Consider the following 10,551-nt stretch of genomic DNA (forward strand, 5'->3'; position numbering starts at 1 on the left):
GGGCAGGAGGATCCCAAGTTCAAAGCCAGCTTCGGCAACAGCATGGTGCTAAGCAACTCAGTGAGACAGACCCTGTCTCTAAATACAAGACAAAGTCGGGCCGGGGAAGTGGCTCAGTGGTCAAGTGTCCCGGGTTCAATACCTGGAACCAAAATAAAGAAATAAATCCATTCACAATAGCATCAAAAAGGACAGAATACACGGGAATAAATTTAACAGAAGGAATGTACAACTTGTACTCTAAACACTACATGACATTGCTGAAATGAACTTAAGAAGGTCTGTTAGGGCGCCGGCCGGGAGCGGATTCTGAGCGCTCGGAGGAGGGGGGGGTGGAGGAGGCGGCGCGGCAGAGCCTCGAGCCTCGGTGGCCTGGGACGCTCCTCCTAAGAGGCCCGCTGCCCGCCCCGCCTGGAGCTCCCTGGCCCCGCCACTTCCAGCGGTTCCACCTGCCTCCGGGCACCTGGGCCCCAGGATGAAGGACCGGCGGGAGTCCTGAAGGCGAAACGGCTGACCCAGGAGGAGGAGGCCCAGGGGGAGGAGGCCCAGGAGGAGGAGGTCGCGGTTGTCGGCTGGATTCTTTTCTGAGATGGAGGAGACTCGGCTCAACATTGGCAAGATCTCAGAGCACGTGGAGGAAGCAAAGAAACTCTAGAGTATCACCCTCTCTGCACCAATTCCAGAGCCAAACACCAAGGATGACCCTGAGCAGCTCACGGTCGAGATCAAGACAAGGGCCAACAGTGTCCGGAACAGGCTGAAGAGCTGGAGAGGCACAGGGAAGAGATGGGGTCCGCTCATCAGCAGACCTTGGGATCCGGAAACCTCAGCCCGCCGTCCTCTCTCGGAAGTCTGTGGAGGCGAAGCCAGGTACAATGAGGCTCGGGGGACTTTCATGAACGCAGCAAAGGGCGAACCCAGGCGGCTTGAGATTGCTGGCAACGAGACAACGGAGAGGAGCAGGAGGAGATGCTGCCGAGTGGCCACCTGCCACCTCACTTCTGGGATCAGCGACTCCCAGATTTCCAAGGCCACCCTCCGTGAGACCGAGGGTGGGCCTAAGGACATCGGGAGGCTGGAGAGCAGCATTGAAGAACTGCATGACATGTGTATGGACAGCGCCATGCTGGTGGAGGACCAGGGCCAGATGTCAGATGACCTAGAGCTGGACGCCATGCACACAGTGGACCGTGTGAGAAGGCACGAGACGAAACTGCAAGAGCTGTGAACCACCAGGGTTGGGCCCGAGAGAAATCGGTGATCATCGCTGTGATGGTGGTCGTGCTGCTGGGCACTTTAGCCTTGATCGCTGGACTTCCCGTTGGGCTGTATGAGAGGCCTGAGGGGCTGCTGCACTGAGATCGCCTGATCTCACCACCTTTATCTTCAGGTGGGAATGGAGTCTGAATGGCCTGGAGGAATCTTCCCACCTGATGAACCCCGAATTCTCCTCAAAACCAACTCCTGCCCCAGCAACTGAAGTGCCTTTCCTCCTGGGCCCCAGGACTGACCCCGCTTTTTCCCTCCTGGGGTGTGCCCAATTATGCCTTGCACCTTGGAGATCCCCTGAGAGACTGTCCCAAGTGCTGCATCTTCTACCTCACGGAGGATTCTCCCGGAAACCACAGGCATTTTTCTAGGGGAGTATCTTTAACAAAGCAGAGGGACTCTTCTAAGTCTGGCAACAGTAGGGTTAGATGGGAGACTTCTGCGTGGCAGGATGCCAGTCCTGTCGGTCCTGGAAACGTGAGTGGCTGGCAGATGCCATTTTGGTCCGAAAAGTTGACTTGCTTGAAATTCAACTTCAGATTAAGCTTTTAATAAGATCCACCTGGGGGCCAATTTGGTCTTTCTCTAGGTTGTGTTCTCACGTTTACTCAAAGAGGGACCAGGATGACAGTCATCTGAGGTGGCCATTTTTAAAGGCTGAGGATTTGGAATATTTGTTTCCCTGTGAGTTTGGGAAACTGGCTTTTCACCTTTGGAGTGACTCTTTGTGAAGCCAAAATTAACCAGGGATTTAAAATTGGGCTGGGGGCAAGGTGCTAGAGTCTCAGACTCTGAAAAGGTTTCGTGAGGCTGAGTGTTCGGTCACTCATGTGTTCAGGTGTATTTTTAAAAGTGTGTATGTGAGGTGCGTGTACGTTTGTGTGTCTGTTTCTCAGGAAATAGGAAACTAGAAAAGGAAGATACTATGGCCTCAAAAATTAAAAAAAAAAACACAAAAATAAAAACTTTTTTTGAGCTAGACTAAAAATCAGGTAAGTTGCATTTTTTTTTTACCTACAAATGAATCGTGGCAGAAATATGATGCTCTTATGTCATCAACAAAGTTGTTTTCTAGAAGAGAACTGGGAGAATCGAATGAGATATTCAGACTCAGGACTGAGCTGGTTTCCGGCGTCTGTGCAGCAGGTAGAGTGGATCCTGACACCGTTCCCTACCTGCTGCCTCTGCTGGGCTCCCCCGGGACATCCCACAGCAATCCACCTGACCTAGGGATGTCCTGTCGTGGGTGGGCTGAGCTGGGAGAGGCCCAGGACCGCCTGCTACTGGGTGAACGAGCTTGACAGGTTCTTGGTTTTCCCAGTTCTTGCCACAGAGGAAGCAGCAACCAGGAAATCTTGGTGCAGTGGCTGCTAGGCCGTAGGTAGCCTTAGATCCCTGCCAGTCTCCCTGACTTGGGTGTAGCTGTGTTTCAGCTTTGACTGTAAGCTCTCTAAGGCAGAGAGAGCACCCGACCCAGGCCTGCCCACTAGCTCCTGTGCAAAGGCTCCTCGGCTCTCACTACCCAGCATCAGACAGAGCCTCAGGGACGCCGCCCTCTCCCCATGGCTGTGATGGGAGAAGTCAGGCTGCAATCGCAGGCCTTCACCGTCATCCGAGACCAAGGCCTGGGGATCAATGTTTGGAGTGCAACACATGAAGGGTTTCTGTATTTTTTTTAAATGTAAATTTGATTATTTTATTGCTAATTTTAAAATAAATGACTTTCTAATGATGGAGAAAAAAAGAAAAAAAGAAGAAGAAGAAGGTCTAGGTAATAGGAGGGTGTCCCACGGTCTTGGGTTGAAAGACTTGACCTGGTTTCAATGACAGCGGTCCCCTAACTGACCTACAGAGTCACCGTGATCCCTCCGGACCCCCAGCTGATGCAGAAGCTGAGAAGCTGGTTCTGAAAGTCATATGCAACAGCCAGTGCCACAGTCCGGCTGCAGCAAACTCACGGGGGGGGGGGGGGGGGGGGGGGGGGGGGTGTCGTCGAGGAACTTGTGTAGACTGGGAGTGGGAGTGGGAGCCGTTTATTGCAGGACAGGAGGGGTATACATACATTCCACACAGCTTATCTTAATTAACATAAAGTAGATACAGCAGTCAACCAATCAGGAATCTCCGCACTTAATGGCTCCCTGGAGTGACTTCACCAACCACTCCCTCTGCAAAATGCCAGGCGCCATCCTGACTTGTTTACAGACCCTAACAAGCCAGGGACCCAGAACCGCCAAAATAATCTGGAAAAAGAAGAAATCTGGAGGCAGCAAGGTGGCTTTGAACAGTAGGAAGCTGCCCTCTCACGGTCTGGAGGCCACAAGCTGCAAATGGAGGCCCTGGCAGGGTTGGGTTCCCTCTGAAGGCTCCAGAGAGGGCCCTTCCTCCCTCTTCCAGCCCCTGGTCGTGGCCGCTGGGCTCAGCATCCTCAGCCACAGGACACGGAGCACCCCATGTGCACTGGTGAAGACCTGGGGAGGGACTAGAACTTTCCTCCTGTGTCATGTGTGGGCTTGGGAGTTTGCCCTAGAAACGATCCTTTCAGAAGGAGTGCTGTTCTCAGGTGAAGGAGGATCACATCCCTGATCCCAGGGCTCAGGCCACGCATCGGATCGCTGGGTGTCTGTCCACGGTGGGCTGCAGATTCTCAGGGCCCATCTTGGACTTGCTGAGCCCGACTAAAGGGAGCACCCTGACCCCCCCCACACCTCCAACAGCACTCAGCGTCCATGCAGAACTGGCCTGCCCTGCTGCCTCCCGCTGTGCTGCGGTGGGGCTTCGACCCTCCCGCTTTCCCAGCCGAGACAAACCTTCTCAGAAGGTCCGTGAAACCTCCACTGGAGGGACCGCCCGCTCTCGAGGGCACAGTGACGGAAACCGCGAATCATCCATAACCATGGATATCCATAACCCGCGGGCAGCTGACCCAGACGTCCTCGGCCGCCCTGGGAGCGGGAGCGTCCCTCTGAGCCCCCCCCCAGCCTCGGCTCAGCCCCGCCCACTGGCTTCATCCCGTCTGCATGGGCCCTGAGGTCAGCCTGGACTCCAGACAAGCCAGGCCCTGGCCTCTGAGTCTCCCCCGTTCTCGGCAGCCCCGTGGGCTCCAGGGCTCTCAGGGAGGCCCTCGAAGGACCTCTGCCCATCAAGCCCAGAACACAGCCACCGCCTCCTGCTGCTGAAGGCCGGTCTCTGCCTGGGCTGAGGCCTCACCAACCCCAGGATGAGAAGCAACCACCTCAGCCATCTTGTGGGCCCAGCTGCACGGCCTGTCCCCAAGGGCACAGTGGTGAAGAGAGAGGGGACCGGACCGTGACAAAGGACAGAGCATCTGCCTGCTGGGAGGAAAGGCGCCCTGCCTGACTGGGTGCTAGGAACAATAGGGGTCTCGACAGCCTCGGGGTCTGAGAAGGTCGTTCTGCATTTACCGGCAAAAGGGCAGTATGAATTTCTAAGCAGCAACATCTGGAGGGCCAGACACGCAGCAGCTCCGTCAGGATGAGGGTGTCCTCCTCACACACAATCACAGCCCGGTATTAACAGAGCGGCCAGGCAGGGCCGTGGGCACCTCCCGCCCGAGGGGCGCGGGCTCTTCTGGCATTTCGTTTATCATTTTCATCAGCGTCTTCCACAGATCGACCCTCTGACCCTGGAATCTCACACTGTCACTCATCGTAAGTGAATTTATCAACACGTATGTAATCAGAATACACATGAGAGTTTTAACTGTTTGCATACGAAATTACTTCATTCTTCATGCTTCAAAAAAATCCAATTTTGCATAATAAATAATGATAAGGGCCAGTTGACAATTACCTAGGTGGGAACGGCTGTGGAAATGACTGGAATTTCAATAGCCTATGTGGAGCTGTCTGGAGGCTGCTGGAGTGATCGGCTGCTGGGTGATCCCCCCATGGTGGGGTGAGCACAAAGCTCCACACTGTCGGAGGCAGCCTCACCCACACTGCAAATTGGCACGCACCCTATTAGTAATTTCCCCCTGTGCACAGACTTAGATGCACAGTCAGGCAAATATTAAAATTAATCAGGCTATTATTTTAATGCAGAAAAATGACAGCTTGTCTGGAAAAAAATCTCATGGCCAGACCCCCACCCACACAATCACACACACACACACACACACACACACACACACACAATCACATTCCACCACTGGGCCTGCCCTGCTCACGGGGGACCTGTCACCCACTGTGGACCAGCTCCCGGGGACAGTGTTTGCCCTCAGCCTGATCCACTCAGATGGGGATAATCTCACCCAAGAGAGAAATGAGGGAAAAACTTGCTGTCACTTTCCGAGGACAGCGGTGACCAGGACAATGCAGTGCAGCTTGCCTGGTGAGCGGGTGAGCAGTGGATCCAGATGTGACTTGAGAATGGCCGCACCTGCATTTCTGGCCTAGTCACTGAATCTAAGAAGGGCTCACAGAGAGGCCCTGTCCCCATCATACCCGTCCCCGTCCTCGAGGGCCAAGAGTCCATGTGCCTCTGGCTTCTCATTCTGACGCGACTTCAGCTTGTGCATCTGACTGTGGTCCCCTCTGACCGGGCCTCCCATGACATCCACAGCTATTTTAAAAAGGGCAATGATTGGAAGACTTTGGAAAAACTAACTCACACCCTCTTGATCCATCCTAAATGCACTGAATCTTCTTGTCTTTGAAAACAAACAAACAAAACGTTTTCCATGCTGCAACCCTCCTGTCTGTGGGGGGCTCGGTGGGCCCCACCCACTGTTGGAAGGTCCCTTTGTCGGGATCACAAGGGCGCTCAGCACTCAGGTCCCCACGCAGGCAGCCCCTCGCTCTGGGGGGACGGAGGCGGGAGATGAGGGTTCTGAGAAAGTCGGCGCTCTGATTGGAGGAGCTGCTGGCCCTGCAGGGCACCCCTGCCCTGCACCCTCCCAGCTGGAGGGGTCCAGTCCACCCCTGCAGAAGGGCCAGCAGAGCAGGAAAGCCCCTCATCCGCTCACAAGTCTACTTGAAGCCAGGGGACACACCTGCCTTCACAATGTGGCCCTGGGGCCACGAGGAGTGCAGGGGTCCTCAGGGACTTTATCTTTGGAACAAAAGTTCAGGAGCCAAATCAGCAGTGGCCAACATCTGCAGAGGACGGTGCCAACTTCTTCAATGGAACTACTTCAGCACCGTAAGCCATGTCACCAGAGGCTGCCTCAGGTCAGGTGGGTCAGTGAGGGCTCGCGGCAGAACCCCCCCTTAGTGCCTTGGTGACAAACAGCAGTTTCTTCACCACTACGACCAAGAAAACTGACGAGGACAATCACAAGAGGAAGAGTTTATTTGGGGTCCGTGGTTTGGGAGGTCTCAGTCCATAGACGGCCAACTCCATCGCTCTAGGCCCAGGTCAGGCAGCACGTGGCGGCGGAAGTGTGTGGCAGAGGAAGCTGCCCAAGCCCCACCCGGGAAGCAGAGAGAGAGCCCTGCTCAACAAGGACCCAACAGAAGGGACCCCTCCTGCAGCCACACCCCGGCTGCCCACAGCTACCACCTGTCAACCCCATCAGAGGATTGGTGCCCTGGTCAGGTTAAGGCTCTCCAACCCCATCAGTGCACCTCTGAAACTTCCCACATCGTCTCACACATTAAATTCTGGGGACACCTCACCTCTAAACCACAAGACACAAAGGACTGGAAAGCATTTTGTGAAAGAAAGATGAGTTACTCAGTCCCAGCGGCTCAGGAGGCTGAGACAGGAGGATCTCGAGTTCAAAGCCAGCCTCAGCAATGGTGAGACACTAAGCAACTCAGTGAGATCATGTCTCTAAATAAAATACAAAATAGGGCAGGAGATGTGGCTCAGTGGCCAAGGGCCCCTGAGTTTCATCCCTGGTACAAAAAAAAAAAAAAGAGTTTCTCAGGAGGCTGAGGCAAGAGGATTACAACTTCAAGGACAGCCTGGGCAACTAGTGAGGCGCTGCCTCAAAATTTTATGACTTTTTAAAGGGCTGAGATGTAGCTCAATGGTGGAGCTGGGTTCCATTCCCAAACCAGAAAAAAAAAAAAAAAGCAGAAAGATAACAAGTTATTAATGAGATGAAATAAAGACAAATAACTTCCCAAGAGAGGGTGTCAGTTCTGCACAAACCACAGCTCAGAGCTAAAAGGCTGCAGAGAAGTGGGGCCTGAGGTCAAGGTGAGGAGTGGTCTGCACAGAGCAGGGTCTACCCAGTGAGCATGTACACAAATGTGGTGCATCTTCCCCAAAGAGGAGGGGGACAGAAGACATGTCCCCGAACACCCCTCTCCTCTTTCTCCCCAAACCTGCCGAGTTAAGGGACACCAGGAGCAAGCCTGGGCTGCAGTGTCGGACACACACTGTCTTGAAGGACTGGCTTCCCTCCTGCACAGTGGGAACCAGGGCCGGTCAGTGTCCCTGGAGAAAGCCACTTTCCTGCATTGCCCAGGACAGCTGCTCCTCGGGATGCTGGTCACACCAGCAGACTAAGCAAGCTGATGCCCATGAGGACAGCCCTCCCCCGTGGTGAGTGGGCAGACCTGCAGGCACTGGGTGAGGACAGGGGTCACTCATCATGCTGGTGTCCTTGGACAAAACACGAGGGACAGATGTGCTGCCCTTCAGTCTGCTGCCACTAAACTCTTGTTGGGGCAGTCACTGCTGTCTAGTAAGTGCTCCCCAATAAATCTGTCTCACAGGCTGTCTCTGGCACTTTGGCCTCCCACTGCCCTGCCACACCTGGGCTGTGGACGAGACAGTGGTCTACACAGAGAGTGCTCAACACAGAGAGTGGTCCAAGAGCCTGGTCTACACAGAGCATGGCGCATTAGCCAGCTTTTCACTGCTGTGACAAAATACCGGAGGAAACTGCTCCTACAGGAGGGAAGAGCAATGTGGGCTCGCGCTTTCAGAGGTCTCCCCAAGAGTTGGCTGGCTCCGTTGTGTTGGGCTGGTGGCAAGTAAAACATGGTGGAGAGAGGGCCTGGGAGAGGAGAGTCGCCTCTCCTGGAGGCCAGGAAGTGGGGAGGAAGGAGGAAGGGAGGGGCGGTGGGGCAGGGCGGGAACAACCCTTCCAAGACACATCCCGGAGGCCACTGGTCCAGCGAGGCCCAGGGCCTGGTTCCCACCACCTCCTAGTGACTCCATCAGTATGAACTCCTGGATTAACTGATCCACTCACGAGGTCAGAGCCCTCGTGACGGGTCACTTCTCTGCACTGGGGACCCGCCTTCAACACGTGAGCCCTTGGGGACATTTCACTTCCAAACCATATGCAGCAAATGGTCCCCACAGAGTGTGGTCCCCACAGAGTGGTCTACACAGCACGTGGTCTCCTGCATCTCACCAGGGTCCCAGTGGTATGTGGCCCACCCTAGCCGGTCTGGGATTCGGTGGTCAGGCACAGGGACCGGCACATGTCTGTGTGTCTCAGGTGATATGTGGTTGGATTAGGAGGGACAAATCTCCCCTGGCCAGTGCTGGTCTTTGGAGACCCCGGGGCACAGGTGGCTGCGCACAGGCTCCAACACTCTCCAGAGCCTGGCTGCCCGAGGCTGTGGACCAGGTGTCCATGCATCACTGTGGTGCCCACGTGGAGAAGGCCCTGGGGTGTGGCAGGTGGTGGCCAGATACCTCCCGACTAGGGGACCCTGCACAGTGCGGGCAGGAACCTTGGGGGACGTTCGCCCTCCCAGAGCAGGGTGAGGGCCAAGGGGAGTCCCAGCCCCACACCAGCTGTGTGCCCACCAGAGGGCCTGACTCTGGGTGCCCTGGCCCCTTCAGCCTGCCAAATGGACAGTGCCCAAGATCTCGGCACGTCACTACAAAGAGCCTGCTGAGCAAGTGCCTGGGAGCCTGGCCACCAGCCGCTCCTCCCTCCCTCTTCCCATGGCTCTTCCGCACCAAAACAGACACCATCCCAGAGGGTCCCAGCCCCCGCGCACTCCGAGGCTCAGGGGGCACTTCTCACTGATGCCTGGACTCCACCTCTACCCAGCCTGGCGCACACCGCGAGCCCATCTGCAGAGCCAGCGTGGACAGGACCGTCACCAGGTTGAGGAGCAACGGGCTCCGTCCCACCCTGTGGCTGGTCAGAAAGCGTCACAGGAGACTCCCTGGACTGTGTGGACGGCAGCGGCACGCGGGGGAGGGAAGCAGGACACAGTCCTCCGGTAGGCGGTAGCCTCAGAGGTAGGGCTTGAGAGAGACCAAGACAGGGAGAGAGACGGAGAGACAGGGTCAGAGAGAGGGAGAGACAGAGAGGAGAGAAAATCAGAGAGCAGGAGAGACACAGGGATGTGCCCTTCTAGGACACACCCCAGTGTCCCCTCAGCCGACACCAGCTCTCAGAAGTGCACAGCGCCTGGTCTGTGGTTCGGCCAGTGAACACGTGCAGGAAGCACACACCTCACACACTCACCCAGCGCACGCGCTAGGAGCTAGGCCGGCAGCACACCACCGTGGCCAGAGACTCCACCACACTCCTTTGCAACTGGACTCCAGGTATTTTCCAGTTAAAAAAATAAAAATTTTCCAGTTAAAAAAAATAATAAAAAAATTGGAAAAAAAGAAAAAGATCGCAACTGAATGGAGTTTAAAACAGGGGAAGTGCATTTGGTGTGTGCAGAATGAGGCAAGGTCTCTCCCTGACCAAGTTTTCAGGTGAAACACCTGCCAGCCCAGGTGGCTTGTCACGCACCCCAGCGAGGCTTTCCAGAGTTTAGAGGAAGGAGGGACGTACTGTGACCTGGCAACTGCAGCAGCAGGGGCGGCCAGGGTACGTGTGGCCTCGGTCTGTTCCCTGTTCCTGTGACAAAATACCTGAGGTGGCCTGCTTCATACGGAAAAGAGGTTTATCTAGCTCACAGTCCTAGAGGTCCAAACTCCAAGTTCGGGCAGCCTTGTTGGTTCGTCCTCTCGCAAGGGCCTCTTGCCCTCTGCAGCAGTACATGTTGGGGAACCCGTCATGTCCCAAGACGGGGCCAGCTCCATGAGAGAGAGACCAGCTCCATTAGAGAGAGACCAGCTCCACGAGAGAGAGAGAGAGAGAGAGACCAACTACATAACAGAGAGACCAGCTCCATGAGAGACAGACCAGTGCCACCAGAGGTAAAGACCAGCTCCATGAGAGACAGACCAGCTCCATCAGAGAGACCTGTCACTGCTCCACTCGTTTTGTATTCTCTTGGCCCCAACGACTGCACTTGCCCTCACTGGTGGATCTCTGCTCAGTCCACGCAGACTCGTGTCCATCTCCCATGGAAACACCCTCACAGACTTGCCCAATGTGCC

The 10,551-nt window shown here is 55.4% G+C and overlaps 1 pseudogene; it reads left to right on the forward strand.

The window, feature by feature from the left end:
• The first annotated feature begins 475 nt into the window (after positions 1 to 475).
• Positions 476 to 1,359, forward strand: LOC114082250 (syntaxin-3 pseudogene; annotated as a pseudogene).
• The last annotated feature ends 9,192 nt before the right edge of the window (positions 1,360 to 10,551 follow it).

The sequence above is a fragment of the Marmota flaviventris genome, chromosome 1, assembly GCF_047511675.1.
Source record: "Marmota flaviventris isolate mMarFla1 chromosome 1, mMarFla1.hap1, whole genome shotgun sequence".
NCBI lineage: Eukaryota > Metazoa > Chordata > Mammalia > Rodentia > Sciuridae > Marmota > Marmota flaviventris.